We start from the raw sequence: 25,750 nt of genomic DNA on the forward strand, positions 1-25,750 counted from the left end.
TCGATAGTAAGATCAATAATAAAAATTTAGAACAAAAATTGAATTTCACACTATTCAAGAATCTTCGGCCTCAAATCTCTAGATTTTTATGTTGTTCAGCAGTAAAAATTACAAAAGAGAGTTGGAGCTGCGTTGCTACATATGTTCAGAATGAAGCAACATGAAGCAATACTTTGTCCAAGGGATCGTCAATGAAGATACTTCTCGACATTGGTTAAAAAATGAGAAAAAGATGTCAATTGGCAGAAATGGAAATCTATGAGAACGGCACAGGTTGTCAGGAGAGAACTAAATTATAGTGTGATTGGCGACGAAATGAATATCAATCAAACAGTGTAAAAAGAACCGGTCATTAATTACTATGTTATACTAAACCGCAAAGAAAATGTGAACGTTTCGAATACAGAGGTCTGGGTTCGCGATTACCCGAGTGTAGTCGCATAAATCAATGTAATCGCAAGGATCGGAATCAGCCGGGCATGTTCACTCGCGGGCAAAATATCACGACACTCTTTAACGATCGGTTACAAAAACCGACTGGTGAGTTACTTTTTGACGAACAAAGAAGGCGCTTTATTAGCATGCTTGAAATGTCGCTCGTAAATTACGCGCGTTTAATTACGTACGACCAACGACGCCGATTTTTCTTCTTTCTCTCTCTCTCTCTCTCTCTCTCTCTCTCTCTCTCTCTCTCTCTCTTTCTGTGTTTCGCCGCGGATGAGCGGAATCCCGTCCACGATGTTCAAGGTCTATCTAGGAAGTTCCATATTGCGTGTGGATCGCATTCCTGCCGGTATATGTTGCGAGTGACGCGTATTCTTAGACCGGTCAGATATCGCATTAGAACAGATTCAGCCGGGTATATAGATCCCTGGATCGCTTTTAAGTGTTGCAGGAAGCAGACGCGATCCGATACTTTATCCTTGATCCAAATCCAACGACCGAACCGCATGACTTTCTTTCATGGGGCTGTTCATTAATCATACGAATGGATATCTAGCATAATATTCTTTGGGTTATCGCTCGAGCACGATCCATTGATTATCACAAAAGGTTCAATGAGATAGAAGAATTCGACCGCGCAACTGGTTCCCGTTAAGAGGTGCCTCCAGTCCAGTCAATGCAATCGACTTTTTTCACGTTTTTTCACTTCCTACAGAACAGTTTAGAGACGCGGTCTTCGAACTATGCTCTCGAATTTTCAAAACTGATAAAGTTGTAGAGATTTGAAATCTTGCAAATGCAATAACAACGAATCGAATTTTTATATTGCTTAAAAATGATTGCTCAGAATATCTCCCAATTGTCTGTTTCCACTTTTGTTCTCCGTTTTAACCAGTTAGCTGATGGGCCCCCTATGAAAATGTACCTAAAACGTGTCGTAAAATGTAAGTGATGACGAGTGTACTGTCTAATCCAGATACTATATGTATACAGTTTTTTCATATTAACTATTTATATTTTTTTGTTTGTTCGTTTTATATTGTTTGGTCACCATATATTCAAAACATCCTAAAATTTATGAATATATTTTAGTTTTCACTGAAATATTGCAATTCAAACTTGTTACGCATGACGAGTGTACTCGTTATAACACAAAATATTGTCATTTCTACATGAGGAATTTACTAGTCAAAAACAGCTAACGTCAATCAATTGCGTTCTTTTCATAATATATAAATTTTATTTGCAAACTAAACATTGTTTGCACCAATTACAAGACACGAACACTTCGAAAATATTTTCGAAATCTTTAACTGTTTGTACATAAATGGATATTAAATTACAATACAATAATTGAAAAAATATATGATTCTCAGCAAAATAAAATACGAAACAAATATACACATGAGAAATATTAAAAAATTCAAACCTCATGGATTAACACTGGAACAGCAGACCTTATCGCTCAAATTTCTACTACAAATCTACTATAATTAATGTAATTAATATGATTATAATATAATTAAACTTACTCCTATTTAAAACGAATTATAATTAAAATTTCTATTGAAAGCAATAAATTTCACATTTTAATAAATAATCACCCCCCCCCCCCCAATAATTAGTCATAAAATATCACCAGCATTTCAAGATTTTTCTGAAAGCTATCAATCGAGGAATGCCGCAAGAAATCAATTTCCGTGAGAAATCCTGTGTAATATTTCTGAAATATTTTCGCTAGTCCGTTTCTAATATTCGATAGTAGAAAGTGTTAACTACTAAAAGCCATTGCGTGCTATCTAAAAAGGCGGATCAGTAGTGGTGTACAATGCTGATAGCTCGAAGGAATACATCGGCGAGCATACGCGGCGCCCGTGTACGAGTTGATAGTTTGATAGATCGAATTAAAAATTCCATATATCTTCGAGCGTGGATAAGGTGCGCGCGGCAATTCATCCAGGAAGTACGGGTTGCTACAGCGTTTCCTCGTTTGCGTGTCACAAGCGAACCGCGTATTCTCTAAGTTGAGGCATTGTAATAAATTACGAGTGTTTTGTAGCTTCCTATAAATGCATCGCCCGTGACGTCTCCTTTATCATTATAAATAAACCTTCTGTCGTGACAAACGTCTTTATAGTTCTCTAACGAGGTAAACGTATGTGTCGTGAATTGTAATCGTCAGGGAACATTACTTTCGCTGGGCAGTCAAGTGTCTTTAACCCCAGCACATTGTTCAGCTGACTGCTGCGCCAATAATTTTGCAAATTAAATCGAAACGGCGAACGGTGTTTGATCAAACGAGATCAGTTGTTGTTACAAAGCAATACGAACTAATGGAATTTAGATTGAAACAAGAGCGCTTGGAGCGGATTTAGATTCAGATAAGAACTATTTTTACACTTAATATGTATAGTGAGTATCGATAACATTCGAACACCTCTTAAAATGCAATAACTATTTTAACCCGAATTGTGACACTGAGACACTACCGAAGATCGATATACCACTCTTCCAAGTAGTTTTTACATTATCAAATTGGTTTATATTTGTAGAGTTATTAAATATGTAAGAGTATGTACGAGAAAATAAGCTCAATTTCATATGCATGCAATACAAAGCTAATACAAAAGCAAAATGCTATACATTGGAAGAAATATCTTGGTTTTTAAGTTAGAACAGCTTCGAGTGCAAAGGGTTAAGATCGGACCAAGTTACTTGAATTTTTTGAGATGTTAGGCAGATTAATGCAATGGACAAGTGAAAAATGTTTGCAAAAATTACAGTTGATTCGAATGATACAAAATACAAGGAAATGTTTTTTCGACGTTTTATCTGAACTTATAAGGAAAATTTAAACAATGCGTTTTGTAGATTTTCGTAACTTGTATGAGCTACAAATAATTACACATTACAAAAATTAAGATTTTTCACTATTTTCGGCCAACAATTATGCGGAAATCTGGAGATTTCATTGCCTGTAACTTGACTCAGCATCAACAGATTTGGATGAAATTCTCGGCATACATAAAAGTCAGCGAGATGTACAAAATTCAAATTTTCATTAAAAATAATAAATAAATAATAAATTAAAAAATACGACCTCTAGCCTGAATGAAACGATTTTACTCGGTTTCCAAAAGATATTAAAATTAAAATATCTTTTAAACCAATGATTTTTCGCAGTAAACGCCTTAATATTTTTATGAAAAGAATGACGAGCTCAATCGAGTAGTATAATAAAAAATATATAATTCCATTTAAAAAGATAAAGTTGACCACCATCACGTGTCGACATGTTCATCTAGAAAAATCTTATCAATATCGGATTACGCGTCCCTTAAAATTTTCAAAGTTTCAATTTTATTTGAAACATTTTTTACTATCATCGACAGTTTCAAAGATATTTGACTGGATCGATTTAAATGGACTCAGGTGGTGACATCACATCATTGAGGCGTTGATGTAGAGCATGATTCAAAAATGATTGGGAAACAGTGTTCTATGATGTTAAATATAATACTGTGCGTTCTGCAAAATAAGTATAGTAAATTCTCCTTAATTGGCGCTCAGATTGTACACAAAAATGGACAACCTGAGCGTCAATCAGGGAGAATTTACTGTACACCTTTCGTATCATCAAGCGTAATAACAAGATTTTTTTAAATCCATTCAAATGAATTCGCTTCCTTCTCGTGGATTCATCGCATTAAAATTCTCAATCTGAAGAACTGTTGCGGAGATTTAAATACATAGTGAGCACATTCTCATCTTTGATTACAGACGGATGCTGCGGATGTATTTTATCCTTCAGCGATTCTCATGGCTTTCTCAAATCGTGCGAATCATTTTTCTGTCGTGCTTCCACTTACCTTCTTCGTGAACACTATAAATGCGTTTTGCCATATATTCTGCCTAAGCACAAATTAATAACCCTTTCACTCTATAGTTCGTACGTGGTACGGTCCGAGAGTTTGTTTAAGACACATTGTTTAACCTGTGGTATTTAGAAAAATGTTTATCTACCATGATCTTTATATGATTGATAATACATATAGGTAAAATGTAAGTACACATAATAACAGAAATATATAATAAATAATATAATAATAGAAATATAATAAAACGTCATACAAATAATATAAACAATTATTAGATATTTCCTCTATTATGCTTTTTCATTTTAATCAGCACTAAAAGGGTTAACTTTTTATTCAAATTAATTATTAATTTTTCTGTTGTACACAGGATATGAAAAATTTCATTTGCAAACATCGTACAATTTATAGGTCCATGAAGTGAGCTATCATCTTATCCAGTGGTATACGACACAATTTGCTTGTATATTATTTGAAGTTCATTGACATCAGAATCAATTTTTGTTTACTGTTATAATTACTACCTATTTGGTACAAGCACTACGGTCGGTGCTGACAAAAACTATGGTACTTTGTTTCTTCTATCTCTCGCTAGGCACAGGACGTCTCGATTAAATTTTCTTCTCCGTTACATAATCAATTTGCTTTTATGTTCTCATACACGACTGACGGTAGGAAGATACCTCTTCATGGACCATCAGTTTCGTGTCTCGTTTCTTCACCAACGTTATGACACGCAGCTAGTGCAGGGTCATGATCATGCAGGTTGCAGTCACTCGAGTTTCATTGCACGTCAAGCCGGCGTCGCATGGTGTTTAGGTTTACATCTGTGGCTTTCTCTCCTGAATCGCTTTATTAATCTTAAAACATATTTCAAATAGTGTTATGTTTCATTGCACTGTACCTCATACTAACGTAATGTAGATTAAATTTGTTTTTTAAACGAATGGCTAGAGTTGAATATAAGCTTACAGTTTATAGAATTGGACAAACTGAAATGGAGCATTCATGTTTCTCTGCGTTAACAGATGAAAATTTTCATTTTATTAAATTTGTCGTGGATGACAAGAAAATTTGACAATTTGACTTGTGTTGAAAATTTTTAGTAATAACCTGTTAATAAAATTGTATTCTTTGTCGACATTTAATCATTTGAGTAAATGTGTGTGTAGGCGTACAATAAATGTAAATCTTCTTTTAACTCTCCGACTATTGAATCCGCGGCCTCTTGTACCGGAGTCATTTCTGACCTATACATTGATATTCTAGCCCTTAGCGGATGTCGACTTTTTCGGCAGAGTCAGGTAGCAGGACGAGGCGATTTTTGCAAATATGTCGAGTGTCTTATATGGTACAATAAAGTAATCTTACATATAAATTATCTTAGAAAAACGTTATATTTCGTTAGTTCATCTATATTCACACTTTTATGAATATAATTTTACACAAATTATGATTTGCAGTTTCGTTCGGTGTGATAGTTTATAAAACATTGACCAAGATGCATTCTTGGTTTATCTGGACATGTATCATAGAAATAGGTCGTCTCATGTCTTCCTTCTGGTTTGTTTCGACTGGAACAAACTTTGCAATCTTTCTTTGTGCCAATAACAATTACATGCAGTTTTCCGTTGACGAAAATCTCCTCGCAATTTGTTGATCAAAATTTTGCGAAAGTTCAAATGTGTAACTGGCTGTTCGCTTCTCTGCCTTTTTACATGTTTGTAGAGAATGTACGAATTGATTAAACAAATTTCCAGTCCACGGAAAAATAATTTGCGCCACCTCTTCAGGGACATTCGCATAAAACAGTACGTTGAATAATGTTGGAGATAATAAAATCTAACATAAACACCGACTGGCGCCTCTCACTCGCCATCCGACCTGTCGCGCGAAATGCCGTGGCGAGTGAGACTCGCCATCCGACCGCAAAGGGTTAGTAATCATATTTGTAGTTCTCTCCACTCTTGCTCGCCGTGACTCCGGCACAGTAGACGGAGGGTTAAGTAATAATTATAATCCAAAAAGTACTAATCATTGTGACTATGATGATAATGGTACGACAAGTAGTTAACGTAAGAGTTATTTTCTATTTAAGGAAGTAGCTATTGAAGAGGCTCAAAAAGAGAGAACATTTCTTGTAATCACTACGGCAAGAAATACTGAATATTATTGCGATGATACAATGATATATAAGATTATGAAGCTGCCTCCTCTTGCACCTAACATATTAAAGACGTAATGTTACCTGTGGCGAAATCACTACAACTATTCGTCGATTTTTTTTTCCATCAAATGAAACATCACGCCTTTTTAACGCTGTAACGCAACCCGACAACTTGAAACGACTGTCGCGTTTAAGCTACACCCGTTCCGCAATTTACGGGGCACTTTTTACGCCAATCTCTTTTCTACACGGTAAATTATAACAATATTTCCGCGGTAATTTTGACACGCTATATCAATTTACGCGATCTGAATTTATGCAGCTAGTAAATCTTTGTAAAGTATAGTCGAAAAAATGAAAAGTGCCATTATAGACATTGATCCCAACGTTTCACCAAAATGTAATGAAACGTGGCAGCGAATATTAGCAAATTTATGAAAACTTAGTAAAAGAAAATATTGAGAAAAAAATCATTCGAAAAAATTGACATTAACAACGATAATGACGTCGAACTTCCAAATGTTTCAAGCGATGAAGATCATGGTAGCGACAGTGACATCGAATAAAATTTATTATTGTTCTCTGAAATGTTACAATTATTTTTTTGTTATGCTATCCGAAACAAATATGTATTTTTAAAACTTATACTAGCTTATATTGCTAATATTTTTTCTTTTGTGCTTATAGACTCCATTTACGAGATCTTCATTTGGGTGAAACAATTCCACGTGGAACAGAAATTCTCGTAAAAGAGCGGGTGTACTTATTACAGTGAATTCTCTCCAATAATCGTTCAGCTTGTAAACAAAAATGGACAATTTGGGAAGAGGAGATGCGATTATTCGAGCCTCGCGGCTCGTTTTTTATCGTTGTTGACAATCGGCGACTACAAAAGCGAACCGCAAAGCTCGAATAATCGTATCTTCTTTTTCCAAATTGTCCATTTTTGTGCACAATCTGAGCGTCAATTAGGGAGAATTTTTTGTATTTTAATCCTAATAATAATTGAATATTTTTCATGCATTCTAAAATAAGAATCAACAGTGTTATTCGGAGAACTATCACATATAATGAACCAAACTCGGAAAGAGGACGTGAAAAGTGCTTCGTTTTTTAACAAAATTTCGTTGGACCGTCTTACACAACAATCGTACAGCGAATAAAGATGCACAAAATGTGGGGTCACCTCATCGTTGCGTCAACCGTTCTCAAAAACTTCACTACGAAACTGCATTGAGATCACCGATAAGAATGAAGTGTGCCAAGGGTTAAAAAGTTAAAAAGCTCGCTAATTAAAGCGACCGAACATCAGCAAGCGTGAAACGCGCGGCCGACTTACAGCTCGGCGGCCGTTCCGAGAATCGTTTCACGGTTTCGCGGAATTCCGTCGTTTTTTTTCACGCCTGTGCAACCTGTTTTCCGGATGTAATTGACTGTTCGCGGTAAGACCGGATTCCGTGACATCGAATTCGAAATGCTTTTTCTCGGTGGTCCGACAGGGCGAAGCTTGTCCGACTCGCGCCTCGTCGACGTCGACGATCTGTCTGCCTGCCGCGCCGCGCCGCGAGCGATGAGACTCGACGATCCGATCCGCAACCTGCGCGTCGCGTACGCTTCGTAATAATCATAATCTGTCCGGGATGAGAATGGGACGAGTAGCCAATGCAGAACCGATAGTCCGCGAATAAGCGCGGTCACGTGCCTTGTCATCGCGAATCTCAACACAACCGCCGTCGTCGGCGTGCAAGCCGCGGAACGTTCGGCCGGCAAACTAATCTCGAAACGCGGAAAAGTGGAATTCGCTGGAATGTTGTGTCGACGAGTTCCGTTAGCTGCAGCACGATTCAAGTAGACGTAATCGATGGCTTCGATCTGTCCAGACAGAGTTTCGACACTTCTCACGCAGGGTTTTTTTCAAAGATAGAAACGCTTATGTTTGCTTGTGTTGGCGAAGTTGCTAACAACAAGTAGACGAAATTGTTAATTAAGGCAACGAATCACTCGGATTTGTTACCCGATTTTATAAGGATTTCGAAAATTCTTGTATGAGTAAACGCTTGATCATTCTCTTGCATGTGCGAGTGTTGTTACAGCACTCGCATAATACAGCATAACTATTATGCACTTTGTTGCTCGATTACTAGAAAGAATAGTCTGCCCAAGCACAATAACTACACGCATATTCTGACCACTCTTAAAATCGCAATTTTGCAACAGAGCTTTATAGCCTGTCCAATAAACCAATAAATAAATAAATAAAAGCTTGCCACTCGATGTAGACTGCTGATAATAATATTTTATTAATAATATTAAATGCCAGATTAAAACCTTAACACGAATTTCATGCACAATATTCCCCTCACATCATTCGATTATTCAATTATACCAATTATACCAATGTGGGATCAACCCCACATAGCCCGCTGTGCTTCAGGCGATGTGGATTATTTCTGTGCATATTTAAATGCGCTAATGTTCTTCGTGGTTTCAATGATTAGAACTTTCTTGTCCGTAATAACATTTTAGAAGAGAAAGAAAATTTATGTTTATTTTGGACCTACGTTTAACGTCTTAAAAGAAAGCAACAACATTTGAGATTCAAAATACCAGTTATTTGAAAAATTATGGTAAAACGAATAAAGTTACTCTAAGAAACAAAACAATAAGAAGAAACTAAACAATGTTAACGTAATATACACGTATAAGCTGTTGCGTAATAAGTTAGTGTTGTGGGATTCAAACAGGTTACGGCGATCAACTGTTTTCTCCATGATGCTGAACTTTATTAACAAAAAATAAATCCTCTTAAATTGGCAATGGATTTCGAATAACGCAAAATAATCAATTCATACGACATCTTTTCCTTCCCAGGTGCCCAAATTTATACTCTCAAGTATCGACCGAAATAAACTTCCCTCATTGATAACTTGTAAGACGACTGCGAACTTTTATACAAAATGAAAATTGTCCAAGTTAATTGGAAGAAATATAAATAAGATCAAAATATCTTTATTCTTTTAATAATATAATAAGTCCAATATAATATAAAATATCCTTTAATTCGTCTAATGTCTTCACAGTTTTTTATTTGACCCATTACCGATTGTCAACAACTATAAAAACGAGCCGCAGTGCTCGAATAATCGTATCTCCTCTTGCACATTTATGCACATATATGTGCACAATCTGAGCGTCAACTAGGGAGATTTTGGGAGATTTTCAATTTATTATTTCTCATAATAGTCGGTTGATGCACAAGTCCTGTTCCTAATGCATTAAGAGCAATTTTAATATTTTACTACGCTTTCTTTTGCAAATATATTTTGTATAATTTTGTTGAAAGTTTAGTGTAACAATAGTAGAAGCAAATCAGCATGTAAGTATATTAAGAAAAGACGTTGTTATTAAGACATTAATATTCGAATTAAAGGAGGTACAGTAAATTATCGAATGCATCGTATTGTATATTTTAACCACTTTTCAGCGTTCATGAAGCAAGTAACATTTCAGTGAAATAATCAGTGTTTCACAGATCTTATACGATCCAATGCGCACCTCTGAAGATGTCCAGCGGTCAGTGACCTTCTTTCGAATCGCTTACTTCCACGAATGTGGCTTCACTAAAATTTCTCTTGCAAAACACTTTGAATGCTCATCTTTCTTATTGCAAAGAAGACACATTCTGGCATTCTGGCATTTGTAAACTTCACAACAACATACATTCATGATGAAAACTTTAAGTCAAACAGTTATGTGACGTTTAGATTTGTCGTGTTGGCGCGATGCCGGAAACAATATATTAGATACATAATTTCAAAATGAAAATTTTGATAGAATTATAGAAATTATATAATTAGATAATAATGATATAATTATATAATTGGATAATTATATATAATTAAATAATTACCAATTCTACTACGGGGAATTGGTAATTGCTTTTAATATATTCTTCACAGTATAAATATTATTATTCATGAGAAAATACGCTATCGTGAGGTACATGTGTGAATGCGGCGTGAAGGGTTTATCACGCGAAAGTGTGAAGTTAATTAATAAATTAGTTATTAATCGCATATCGAAGGACATGGCAATGTAATTCCGCGCCTTACCGAATTTATTATAACTGTAATCATATTTTCTTTATTTCATCTCTTAAATATAGATATATATACTATTCTCACTTTCTTGAAATATCTGTGGACAAATGATTTAAAATTTAATATATTCAAAGTCTCATCTCTCGATATAATTAGAAAATATTTTATTTGTATCTATTTTATTTAATATAAAAAAATTTTGAATTTATAATATGCGTTCTAGTATTTATTTTAAAATCAATAATTTAAATTTGGATAAGTATTGAGACAATACTTATGTATTGTCTCTAATCCAGTTGGATTAGACAATGGTTGACGTCGTCGATTAGACATGGTTGATCTTCATGATCAAAATGTACTTTGCGAAATCGATCAAACCATTTTCTGCACGTATGTATTTTTTGTTGCAACTGTTGGTCTATTTTCTCTGCGAAACACATACAGTAGGAGATGTCGAAAATGAGTAAGATACTCAGTCTTGAGTTTTTCTCTGTGACAGAGATGAAATACTATTCACCAACTTTTGCCCTCGAATACCTTCTCTAGACTAAACTCGATCATTTATACTCTTTTCCTTCATTCGCTTCTTGCTCTGCGTTTACGAAACACGCCGCCAAAAGCATGAGATCTTATGGGTCGACTTGATATTTAAAATAGTTTCTGACAATTAATTTAAACTTTCACGCATTTCATCTAAGCTTGTTGAAAAACTAACGTGTCTAGAGGGACCACCTTCAAGAATATGCTAAAAAAATTAATGCATAAAATGATGAATGATCTCGAGCATACCTAGTTATATTTTTATAAAAAATGTTCGCCGTTCGAATATTAAAAAAAGGTATGTGATTTGCGTGCAACATTTGCTTCAGTAAACTGTTAAAACGAATGTGACACTACATTTAAACTAATTCACAATTTACATTCATTTTCGAAAGCAGGAAAGTATGTAAATTATGAAGAGGAGTCACGAACCATTGGATACAGCTTATTCCGAAGAAGAGTTCTGCGAATACGCAGACTATTTTATTGCCAGAGAAACATAGTGCTTTATGTAAGCTAGTAAAGTAGCTAAAAAAGAGTGAATATTCTATCAGCATAACTTTAAAAACGTACACTTCATTCTGTTTGCATTGAAAACGTTATAAATCTGTTATATATGTTTATGTTACAGCCCAAGGTTGATGTTTAAACATAATTTCCTTTTCGAATCTCATTTATACAGCATATTTTCGAAATAATAACACAACGTAAAATAAATTATTCTACAGAAACTCAAAAACAAAGACGAGTTGTTGACATAATTACGTTTGCGAAAAGATACGGTCAAATGAGTAAATGCATTTTAATTACGCTAAATATTACGCTTTAAATACGCTACTCAGAGATATATACCGAACGATAGTCCTTCATACTGATAAGATAAATTATTCTTAATGTGGAAGAATAAAATTATACATTTTGTCTCTTTGGTTGAAAATTCCAGTCGCAAAACAATTCTAGATCATGCAAATGCCGAAGACTCTCTCTTCTGAAATTAATTATTCTTTACATCTGATTCATTTTATCATTCTAGAAACGTCTTCCTTATTTAACTATGTCAGATAATGCAATTTTTATATGAATTTTCTATAAAAATATATCTTCCGAACCAGACCTGGGCATACTTGAAGTTACATTATTTGAAATTTTTTAAATAACATTATTTCAAATATTATTTCAAATAACATGTTATTTTTATTTTATAATTATTTCTAATATTTATTTGAGGTATCTGGTTATTTTTGACGCTCTCATTGCCGTTTCTGCGAGATAAAAAGACCGATTTGAATGATTATCCGATAATTTGGAACATTTTTCTGGCGAATAACACTCCTCTTCCATTTTCAACACCAGTGAAACGATTATTTTCTTCCGCGACAATATTTGATGGATCCAAACAAACATGAACTTTTTGAAGAAAAATTTTTGCCCAGAGCAAAATGCTGTAAAGATATTTTTAAATAAAATCCTATCACAAATTGTTTCAAAGATTATATTTTTAGGAATAATGAGTGTTTTTTAAAGCAAATCGATGTTAATGTTATCTCAAAATAAAATCTTACCGTTGCATATCATTTCGAGGATTATTTCTTCTGTCATTTTTGAAATAAAAATGTAACGAGATAATTCATTACTCGAAATCGCTATCGTCGATATTATTTTTATTTTCAAATAACTACATTGAATATAACAAGTTTGAAATGAATTATTTTAAACAGTAATTTCTTATTTTCATTTCCAATAAACTTTGACCAGGTCCCTTCTGAATTATTATTCCAGTAAATTAAAAAAAAAACTGAAACGACATTTTGACACTTAAAACCGGCTGTCTCGCTACGAATACAGACAAACAAGTCAGATTTACGCGTCACTCTAACAACGCGACACCAGTATTGCCACAAGGCGTCGGCGTCGTCGTGGAGATCCTGCCGATAACACGAATCGAGTTCGACGTTTATTCGTGTTGCGTTATTTTCGTGGTCACTAGAGCCGTTTAATCCCCGATGTCAAGAATTCGGAGCGCAACATCGGTGTTCCTTATTGGACCGGGATGATTCATTTGGCCCTTTCGAAGCCGATTATTAATTAGCCGCTTATCTTAATGACTTCGCGCGCAACTTTCGTTCCTTTTTCTTTCCTTCCTTAATGTACTCGCAATGAAAACAGGCTTAGAACGAAGGGAATGATATAAATCAATGCGGACACCTTAGAACTCGAACGTTAATGTTCTGAGGGCAATCGCGAATCTGGAACTAACTGTAACAGAGGACTTTCGAACAGTGCTCGAAAAAGTTGAGAAACTTTTTACTAGAATTTTATTAGAATTTGTTGCATATGGTATATTTTGAAAAAAGTTCTCATAGTATAACAGATTGAGATTATGAGCTTTGGATGGACTACAATAAATCTAATACTTGAATAAATGTTTACCTATAACAGAAGCAAGTATTCTGCTAATTAATATATAAAAAATGTTCCTAAACATTACAACAAGTGATAAATAATATTTAATGAGCAATATTGTAACAATATTAAACGATTATTCTGGTTATAGACCGGAAATGATAATATTGTTGCGAGTCACTTCGTTTCCCTCGCGTCGCGTCTTTATATATATATATAAGATCTGTAACATAATTGGACTGAGTTGTATTATAGTTTATATATATATATATTATATATATTAATAGTTTATAATAATAGTTTATAATATAGTTTATAATATATATATTATATTTATATATATATATATATATATATATATATATATATATATATATTTACAATAAAGAATATAAACTATAATACAACTCAGTCCAATTATGTTACAGATCTTTGAATTTGAAACGTTGATCGTTCGACGATCCGTTCTGGACTCTCGACTGTCCGTTCCGTGGTAACCCTTATCTTCCATTATTTCTTTAAGGAGTTGTTCACAACAGGGCAGTTTCACATTACAGCGACTTGATTTGGACAAGTCGCCGTTTATTAAATGAACCTAGCGTATAATAATACGGTGACTTTTTGAATAAATGTTTGAAAAGAATTTGTTCCTATGGAATTGTGAATGTTCACATTATAAAATATCTGTTCCACGAGAACATTTTTTTGGAGATTATCTCGAGAAGTAAGAACATTTTTTATAAAAGATTCGCACGAGCAGATATTTTGTTGAACGAAACGTAGAAATAGGAAGAGAATTTTGTTCATAATGGAAGTTATTTTTTTCAAGCTTTGATTATAAGAAAAAAGTGAGGGCTTATATTAGCCTTGATTATAAGGAAATAGTGAGGGTTAATATTTCAACTAATTGCTTATTCGATAATATACTGAAATGTATTTCTACACTTTTCCTCCAAATAATAAAAGCAGTTTAGAAAAATATGGTATAGTACAAATGTAGAAATGTTCACTTCATGATATTATACGAGATATAAAGAGATAAAATTATGTAATTGGTTTTATAAAATGATTTTTTTTTATATAAAGTATAAAGGATTAAAGTCACATCGACATTTATAATTAGCGACATGTTCCGTTGGTAGATGTTAGTGAAAAAGGATTGTAGAAGAGAGAGAGAGAGAGTTCACTTTTTTAAATAAAATTACGGAGATTCTCGATAATCTTTGTATTATGTAAAAATTCCTTTAATGAATTGTGAAGAGTGCAATTACTTTACAGAAAAACTGTATTATGTGCGAGGGTTAGAGAATATTGATATGGGTATTCTAATAATTTGAAATCTGGTTTCCTACATACTATCATTCGGTAACATTTCTAATGTACTAGAAAAAGGGTGTATCTCTGCAAAGTGTAAATATTTAATACATTATATAATTACCAACACGATTATAAGACATATGAAAAATGATCAAGTTTATACTATAGAACAATCGAAAAGTTGTTTCGCTTTCCAAATAATTTTATTTTCTAAAATTGTTAAAAGAGTAGGTGATTTAGTAATTTGTCACTAAAAAAACAAGACTTATGCAAGCATAAGATTTCAAAGCTATCAGAAAAATGTCAGAAAGTTTGGTTTTACTCTAAACATCAAAAAATTGTCTTTCATTTTCTCGTAAAAAAACGAAATAAATTACCGAACGACCCAATAAATTAAGTATCATTGTCTGATCACTACGATTAGCATTGTTTTTATTTAAAGTGACTCGCATTAATATTTGGACACCATATTGTTAGAAGAATTATTGCTCCTTTTTATTGTTTAAGATAGTATTATTGAATCAATTGTTTTCTCATATAATAAATCTTAAAGTAAATATAATATAATATAATATAATATAATATAGTAATATAAATATAATATAATATAATATATCATATAATAAATCTATCTTAAAGTAAGTAGAAACATAAATTTTGTTTATTTATTCCACAACATTGTATTTGTATATTTTACATTGTATATTTTATGCCACACCATTTTTTGACTGTCAGATCCGTAAAGATTAAATTTGCTTTCATCCGAAAATATTACATCATTCCACAATACAGAATTAAACATATCAAATTTAAAACCGACAGTGAAACACGGTGGTAGGAGTGTAATACTGTGGGGTTATAGTTATAGTGGCATCTCGTCTGTAGCTGTAGGTGAACTAGTTTTTATCCATGGTATTATGGACAAAATGAAGTATTTGGATATTTAAAAAAAAAAAATTTAATTACAAGTGCTATAAATATGGGTATACGTACAGTTTTATGTTTTATCAGGACAGTGATCCTAAACACAAGACCAGAATTGTACACGAATAATTATTAAACAATTCTCCAAAAGTACTGCATTCTCCTCCTCAATCGCCTGATTTAAATCCAATTGAAAATTTATGGGATCAATTGGACCGCAAAATTCGTATAACACCTACAAAGATAAAACAACGTTTGTTAGACGAATGGAAACGGATTTCGCCGGATTATTTAAATAAAGTCATCTGTAATATGCCCAAGCGATTACATAAAGTAATAAAACAAAAGGGTCAATCGACAAAATATTAATGTTATGATAACTAGATTAAAAAGATTTTCATTTTATATAAAATTAATGTAATTCACACATTCACTGTCCGAATATTTTTGCGAAGTAGAATTTTGTCACAATCTTGTTTATCGCTTATTATACAAAAAACCATGTGGAATAAATAAACAAAATTTATGTTTCTACTTATTTTAAGAAGTGCTTTATTATATGAGAAAACAATTGATTCAATAATGCTATCTTAAACAATAAAAAGGAGCAATAATTCTTCTAACAATATGGTGTCCGAATATTAATGCGAGTCACTGTATTTACCAAAAGTAATACACCAAACTTCTACACTGTTATCCTTGGCATATAGAACACTTGCCGATGAAGCAGAAAATTTAGTTCGCTACTTACAGCGTTTTTTGCAAGAAATCTCCAACGAAATAATTAAAACCTATATGTACCAATACCTTTGTACGTCACTATATGTGCGTACCTACCCGTCATGGATAACTAAATTTCGAGTCGCTCTATTTCCGTGAGTTTACGATGTTACCTCATTCGGTCACGGGAATCAGCGCGATACGTTTGTTATCAATGCCCCCGGTATATTATCCAGGCCGTCCGGAAGGCGGTTACCACTGGAATCACCTACACAAGCGGCACCAAAAGTGAACACGTACATAGGCACGCAGGCTGTTTTATCGCTAGGTAAACACCTGACGTGTGCTCGCGTGAACCCGCTTGTAAACGTAGCCGGCAGAATTATAACTCGGTTATTACAACTTAACACGCACGACATAATTTAATGCATTTTAACGCCTTCACAGATTTATATCCCGCCAGAGTTATCATTCGCTTTTGTATAAAAAAGCTCACGGGGAACTCGTGATACTCACTGCACGTCTGTTACAAAGGGTATTGTATTCCTTATTTATGTCTGCTACCGGTGCAATTAAATTTTAGTTCGGTTATAGGTTACTGGACTGTGGACCCTTATATATGCGAAATCAAATTTTCTTTTCCCCTTTTTCTTCTTCTTCAGTGGTTTATTTAACGTCGCACAGTGATTGGTTTCCATACAAAAAAGCGGAAAAAATATATAACGACTAAAATTATATGTTTTAGCCTTACTTTTTCATTTTATATTATTTATATTAACCCCATATATTTGGGTTTTTGTTAGGATAGAAGAATGAATTTTAATCGTTTATAAACAAATTTTTTAAAAATACAATTTTTGTTTTCAATTCAATTCAAATAAATTGAACATATTCACCATTTTCATGTAGCGAACATTGTTCCGAAACCAGTAGTTCGATTGTTGTTTTGCGATATGGTTTCGATTTCTTGATTGTTCTTTTCCTTATACTCGACATGAATGAGTCGGTTGTGAGCAAAAGTCTGCATATAATCCAAAAAAATAATTTATAATTATTTTCATTAGTTTAAATAGAGTGCGAACAGTTGAAATATATTTATATTTTACTCAACCTATTCAAAACACCTCACGTAACTCGATAGTCCACAGGTATCACAGTATGCTTCGTGGCACGTGTCATTTTTGCATTATTACTAAATGATTTCTCCAATAGCAGCTAATAACAGCCAATTTTTATTTCGTTATTAATGTAAGGCATCGTTCTTCAAAATGCGATCAAAGCGATCACTGAACTTCACTGAACTCATAATTAAGAAATGAAATGAAAATTCAACATATTCAATTAAACATAATTCAAAAAATGCAAGAGATAAAAAAGAGTCATGTGACATAATTTAAGTACAAACTAAATTCTGTAAAAATTATTTATTTTCAAAGAACAAAATAATTATAAACGATGATATAAATTTAGGATGGTTTGGAGATGGGCTACTTTGAAGCTATGTAACTGTGTCCAAAATGAACAGATGGTAAACAAAAATCATAGTAAATAATAAGCCACATGTTTAATTGACTAATTATGCATTAAATAAATTATGCATTATGGAGATATTTTTTAAAACTGACTTTTTTCCGTTTTTTATATGGAAACCGACCACTGTGCGTCGCGTCGACTACGAAGGTCCGAAGACGTAACGACGGAAATTAATCAGAAAACTATAATTTGTCATATGTCGTAAAACATATACAGAACTACAGCACATACAGTACAGTGAGGATATAAACACAAGCTCTATTTGGATACTTTCGCATCTGGGGATAATAGGCAATGAAAACGCAGATGCTGCCGCAAAACAGGCAATATCCATAACGCCAACTGAATCATCGATCCCATAATTCCAGATCAAGACCTTCTTCACCACACAAAAATAAGCATAAAATAAAAATGATACAAAATCCAGAACACAAGTTTTTCAAGGAATTTGAAATGGGAATGGGATTAGCTAACTTCATATACTAGAAGAGACCGGAGCAGGCTGTAATACTAATGTTTCGCATAGATTTTCCGTAGAATGATTTTTTCAATCAAAAAATAGTTTTAGTGACTTAATATATAAATGCTTGTTTAACACATTTAGGATAAAAACGTGAAAAAATATACGACACTTATTGTTAGATGTTTATTTTCGCTTTTAAAAAATCGGAACCTCGATTGCAATATGTCTCGTCACGGAGTACAGTAATTTCTCTCACATCGTCCTTTGAGTTGAAACAAAAGTGGACAACTTGGGAAAAGGTGATACGATTATTCGAGCCTCGAGCCAAGTTGTCCGTTTTCGTTCCCAAGCTGAGGGACAATGTGAGAGAAATTATTGTAAAAGGTAACGGTATGTGGGATAAATTGTAACACATATGTATTATTTCTTTAAACAAAAATTTTAATAATACTATAAAATATATTCATACTATAAAGTAAGAAATCATCGTTATTAAATGTTAGATGACATTAATTAAGCCGTTTTCTTATTATATTATTATATTATTTATATTATTATTATTTATATTACATTATTATATTATTTATATTATATTATTATATTATTATATTATTATATTATTTATATTATTTATTTTCGCTAGGTTTACTGTTGCTACATGATCCAGTGCAAACCAAGCAGAAAGACACCGTGCTTGAATTTTTACATTTCGTCTTAACAAATGAGAAAATCAAATGCAATTTAGAAAAATGTTTTCATATTATAACAATGGAATGTTTAAGGATTTATTTGGTAAAAAGGTAAATATTCCATTAGTTCGTAATAGTGATTAATTGAAAAAGAAATACTAAAATTTACTTACACATTTCAAGTTTTAGCTTATTTGTAGCACATTGTAGATACTGATGAGAAAATATCACCTAATTATTCTATTTTAGAGTGCATTATTTTAATTCCTAATTCGATACCATACCCATAAAGTGACTAGCATCAGGAAATACATACACTTAACGACAAAAGTTAAAAAAACATGTTACACAGATGCATATTCTTGTCAACGAAAATTGTTAGAAATGGTTGAAACGATAAATCGAAGTGCGTTCTTCATGAATATATATAGAGAGGACTTGAAAATCTTATTTTCGTTTTTATTGATTTTGCGTTATCTGTTATGACATATCGTTGTTCGTGGTTTACATTTGCAATACACTTGTACATTTATTACGGTGTTCTTGAATAAATTTCAAACAAAAATATTAGTTTTATTTTTGTACACTATTTTGAACTTATGTAATTTCTTTTATTTTCTATTATTTTTTTATTTATCATATTCACTAAATAAAACAATATTGCGATATAAACGATGTGTTTTATCCTTCACTACAATATGCAGTTCTAATTTAATAAGATGTATATTTATAATATAAATTTTATACACATGTTAACAACACGTAAAGTTTTTTAGCTTTTGTAGGTAAGCGTGTACAAACTGCCTATTATGCTCGTCTTTCTATTGATCTCTATGTGTAAAACACCAGTAACAAAAGTGTACAAATGATTGTATAAATACAGGATGACCCCTTCAATAAAGACGCCGCGGATAGTATTCTAGGATACCTAGAGGTAGGGTTTTTAGTAATAAATAATATGTTGAAGACAAATGATGTGCAGCTGTTCAGTGTTTACAGTTTATGATTTCCTGGCGCCGAATTAGCGTACATGTAATGGTCGTGATGATCCACGATTATCTGTACTGACGAGTCGTCACCAAGAGCAAAAATACATATGTTTTCCCCGTTTAATTATCTCCGTTTCTTAACATGATTCACTTCCATTGCTTGAGATTCAGTTATTATTTATTATGGTCCCCCGTTAAAAAGACTGAATTATATGCTTATTAATTTCAATTTAAGATTTATAATACATGTAGAAATTACTCTGATTTTTGCCAGAGTGCGTACACGTTATAGCTGACTGTCTATATATATATATATATATAATGCACCTTCAACATCTGATTAGATGCACAGTAGTGCAAACTATTTCCAATTACTGCAACCCTTTTATTAATATAGTAAAATATTAATACTAAACCTACCGAGCCCTAAAATTAACTAACATGTGTATTTATCTGTATTTATTTAGATCTTTCGTTGTTTCGTCAGGCAACCATTGATCATATTTGTAAAATACATTGCAAAAGTTTTTAAAGGGGTTCGATTATATTATATTACAAATATCTGGAAAATATGTAATTATTTTCATAAACACTATTGTATAATGCACTCAATCAGTGCTGAAGAAACAAATTTGATAGGCCTAACGTGTGAAAAAGCGGCAGACAAATTTTCCTGCAAAACCCATTTTTCAAATCTTCGAATTTGCATACTTTTAATTGTTTTCTGTATTCTACAGTAGATTCTAAAAGAATATGTATTTTACATGTTAAACGTGTATCTACTTCTTATAAAATTGTTTTTAATCGAGAATTATGATTCTTTCTTTAAATGGATCTCACATTAGACACATTTACCCTAATATTGAACAACCACGTAGGTTTAGTGTTAATAGAAAGTCAATGAATCTGTAATTGCATTGTGAACTATAAAAAGGTTCAAAGCCCGCGGTCTCATTAACCCAAACAAACATCAAAGATTAAATCACGCCGTTCAAATTGATAGCGGAACGAATATTTGCAGTCCGAAAATACCATAAAACTGACGTGCTTACATAAGTTATCCAGGCACGAAGAATTTCAGCGGCCTGAGTCGTCAATGGTCTAGAAATTGCTATACCAGAGACTAATAAAACACGAGCGACCAGTGACGCCGCCAGGCGCCACCATATCCTCGAAGAAAATATTTAAATGGATACTAGGGGTTGCTGGGTTACATTTATTTGCATCCGCCGTAGAAAATTGCCCGCTCCATGAAACTCCCTAAGTAAATTATCGTCCGCGGTTTTTCGTAGCGAATCGTTACGTAATTAAGCGATTCCATAAATTTCTTTGTAATTATAATGCCGCGGGGACGCAACTAAATCACCGTCACCGTCATAAATATAAATCCTAGATAACCATCGACGCAAGATAATGTTAACGTCCGGTGCTCTCACTCCGTATGATACCGTCGACCCTCGTCGTTAACATCGATCGATCGATCGATAAAACGAGGCGGTCTAGGGAGGGGAGAGGGGGGACCTGTTTCACGTCGTTTGACATTATCGAACAGTAATCGAGACCCGTGGCCGAGTCCTCATTGTTCCCCTCCGGTCGATTTATAAATTCGCTCATGCGATATTCATACAATTAACATCGATCGTGCGAGCAACGAGCAACTTGACATTCATCCGGGGTTAATCCAATCAGAGTGAGGAGAGTCACTTTGGGCGCGGCTTTATGCGCGCGTTACTGATTAGCTTTTACTGAAAAAAAAGAAGTGTCGCGGTGCGTTCAGCTCTGGCAAGTATCAAGGACAATGCTGGTCGTTGCATCGAACTTGGCGCTTCCTGTTGATAGGTGGTGTATCGTACGAGTGCATCTTCACCGTAGGAATGCGTGTGAAATTCGAAAATCTAGTACATACTACGAGAGTGGTGCATATTTTATTCCAAATAAGATAACAAATAATCGTTCGAAGTAACGGATTATTTCAAATATTTAATTCATTTCTATTACTTACTTTATGTTTGTATGTAGTGTACGCAATGATTATTAGAGGAAGGTCTTCAAATATGATATAATAAATATATAATAAAAGATTTTCATGAGCATTATATGAGCATTATACATATAAAAACATTTTTATGAGCATTTTATTCACACATATACAAGCTTCAGCTTAGAACAGTTTTACATTTCTGGAATTATACAAAATTGTTAATTTTTAAAAAATGGAGAGTTGCACCATATATGTATACAATTGGTTATCAAATATGAAATAATAAGTGCAATATTTTCAGGAAAAACGAAGAGAAAGGTGTTCTTTCTTTTATTACAATCTTTTAGCTATAATCTCATATTTAATCCGCAATACAACAAAAATTCAATTTAAAAAATAATTGTTTTTGTTAAAAAAAAACAAAATTTTTTCCTTTCATTAATTAAATTCTTTGATGGTAGAATCGTATTTCAAATGAAATTTCGAAAATGTTACTATTTCGAAACGTCACATGTCCATGTGACAAACTGCACGCTAACAATTCCATATTTGAAATTTTATAAAGTTAAACATACGATATTTTGTTTTAAAAGGAACACACATATCTGTGTAAATATTATGCATATGAATATCAGGTGTATCAACAATAAAAGACGAAACAAAATGGCCATGGTAAATTAACAGGTATATATGAAAAATAAATAAAATTTACGTACCATGAAAAGTTTTCTAACAGAAGCGTACAGAAAAACCATTGTTAAGTCTCTTGCATTCATTCAACTGACAAGCCACTCCTTAGATTCTTTTATGAGTAGATCGTAGATCTTTATGCAAATCCCAATTTTCATAGCTCATTCTATAAAAACCAGAATAAGGAACAACCATAATTCAACATCTATAAAATCTCTTATAGTAAAAATAATATAGCACTGTTCTTAATGTTTGTTAACATACACGTTTTTTAGAAGTTTAAAATTGAATAAGTGCCATAAATTTATAAAGATTCGCAGTTTAATTATAGGAATGTCGATATCATTGCTAATTCTTCAAATGTAACTTACACCATTTGGAAAAATAACTGAGTTTTCGAGTGAATTTTGTGAACTCAATCATATTTAAATATGTACTGAACACTAAATTTTAAGTATGACGGATTTATATTGAATAAATTTGTTGCTTAGAAGAAATAGCACAAAAAAGATCGCTGAGAATCCGAATAAAAATACTATTGTTACTTTTATTGTAGTGTCATTTTTTAGCGCTAAAATATTAGATTAAATATTAAATAATAATATTACTAAATATTGATCACCATAGTGACTCGTCTATGAAAAAAAGTCAGATATATTTATATTCGTATAATATACTTATATATTTTATAATGCAAATTTTTATTATAACATCGTATTATTACACAAAAGTGGGTTACAATTTCGAAATAAAATTTTCTTTCTTAAATCTTTGATTCAAAGACAGTTTTTTCAATTACAGTTAACAATTTACCGAGCAAATATAACACAGGATTGTGTAAGCTGAAACGATTCCCGGAAATCAAAGCAGTAAGTGGATGCGAATAGTGCAACAGGAACGTTCTGTTTTAGTTAATCGAAAAGGGGTCATCTTCTAACATGATAAAGCCAGTGCTCATGCACCATTTCAGACCAAACGGAAGTCTGACGAGATAAACCGCTAGCCCCTGCTACGTTCTTCGGATCCATCCTTATTAAACCATCAAACAATCACGCTTTCAAATAATTCTCCATCTACGCTACGATTGCTTATTACAAAAATCCTCGAAATAGCTCATCGATTATTACCCCAAATAATAAAGAATTTTCGGAAGAGAAAACTAGCTTTTGGTAATTATTTTAATCAATAAATTAATCATTGAGACGCCGCGCCGATGGTAACCTTGGTAGAATAGAATACTCGTGGAATCACGGAATAAATGCGTTGACGTCACGACAACGGCCGTGATGCATCCCCGAATTGCGAAACAACCTACGCGGCCAAAATAGAATGGAACATTCAAGAAAGCCATCAGTGATTAATCACCCAATCAAACAGTAGTAATAGATACGAAGTTCCAGATCCGACTTGAATCACCACCGAGGCACTCGCTGCTACATAGCCATGTGGTCTTCCCTATAATTTATACTCGTCTTTCGCGTCCTATATACCGATTCCACGCCCATGTAACGCTAACCCACGTACCTACACAGGGTGCTGCGCAATTTAACATACAATCCTTTATCGCCTTAAATCTTGTTCAAGCTCATCAGCCGCAGAACCAACGAACATATCACAATGTTACGATATCGTCGTCCGGTTTTTCCCTTCGTCACATTATTTCAAACTGACCGTCTCAGGTGAATGTAAATCCAGCTCCGATTTGCATAGCTACTAATCACAAAGTATCCTCTGCCAGGAGACAAAGAGTCTCTTTCCAGGAAACGATTACCGTATCTTATTCTATTCCCGATTAAAATCGCAAATACATAGTTGCGTAGTCGCGGGCTACGAATGCTAATAATGTCGTCATAGCAGGATGATTAATATTGGAACGGTATTTCATGCAAATATACCGATGCAACCACAATTGGTCCTTGAGGGAATCACGTACGGTGGCAGACTCGTTTATGGGCATCGGGATTGTTATTGTAAATAGACTGCGAGCTTTATGCATCTATGACGAAAAGAAATAATAAGTGAAATGCAGAATACAGTAGACTCTCGTACAACACGAATTCCTAAAACACTTTGACTGCCACGCCAACAATATCAAAAGTTTCCTAAAACTAAAGTATTTTATTTAACACGTCGAATGCCACGGGGGTCACCGGTGACCGGCACTTAATTTGACGGTGACGCCATGGGGGCCACCGGTGACCGGCGCGCCCAAATTGATAGAAATATATATAATTTCAAACAGATGTCAATATCTAAAATTTTGTATTATTACCATCGTCAATTCAAACAGTAACCCCTATCGCAATTAACATGTCAAACATGGTTATACACTGTAATTTATCTATTGCAGATAATATTTCAACATTATATGTATCAAATAAAAGAAAATCCATCGTGGCGCCACGGACAATTTCTGTAAAACCGGCGTGGCATTCAACGTGTTAAGCAAATTAAAAATATAAAAGTTAAGTTGTGTAACAAAAATTATATTCTCAATATTCTTATGTTCTGCGGACCTGAATCAACTTTGGAGGATATAATAGATTAGTGTAAAAATTAATTTTCAAATCTAAGAAAATAATTCCATCGCCTATTTGTGGGTGACGCAACAATCGAAGCGATAATGCGCCAACAACAGTAATTTCTCCCTAATTCGCGCTCAGATTGCGCACAAAAATAGACAATTTGGGAAGAAGAGATACGATTATTCGAGCCTTCCAGCTCGATTTTATAGTTACCGATTGTCAACAACTAGACTCTAGTGGCCCGTAAATAAATAATAACAATAATAATTCATAAATCCCATTAGAGACTTTAATATCAGAGGAAAAAACTTTTGCGTTTACAAATGCATGTTCGCCACTGTCGAAAGCTATTCTCAAGATACCAATATAAAGCTGAAGACCTGCAGTCAG

At 33.3% G+C, this 25,750-nt stretch overlaps 1 protein-coding gene across 6 annotated transcripts in view; it reads left to right on the top strand.

Annotated features, from left to right (window-relative positions):
* LOC117229529 (thrombospondin type-1 domain-containing protein 4) overlaps positions 1-25,750 on the top strand; it is a 71,472-nt gene that overhangs the window by 20,156 nt on the left and 25,566 nt on the right. The gene's annotated exons all lie outside the window — the stretch shown is intronic.

Source organism: Megalopta genalis, chromosome 7 (genome assembly GCF_051020955.1).
Source record: "Megalopta genalis isolate 19385.01 chromosome 7, iyMegGena1_principal, whole genome shotgun sequence".
Classification (NCBI taxonomy): domain Eukaryota; kingdom Metazoa; phylum Arthropoda; class Insecta; order Hymenoptera; family Halictidae; genus Megalopta; species Megalopta genalis.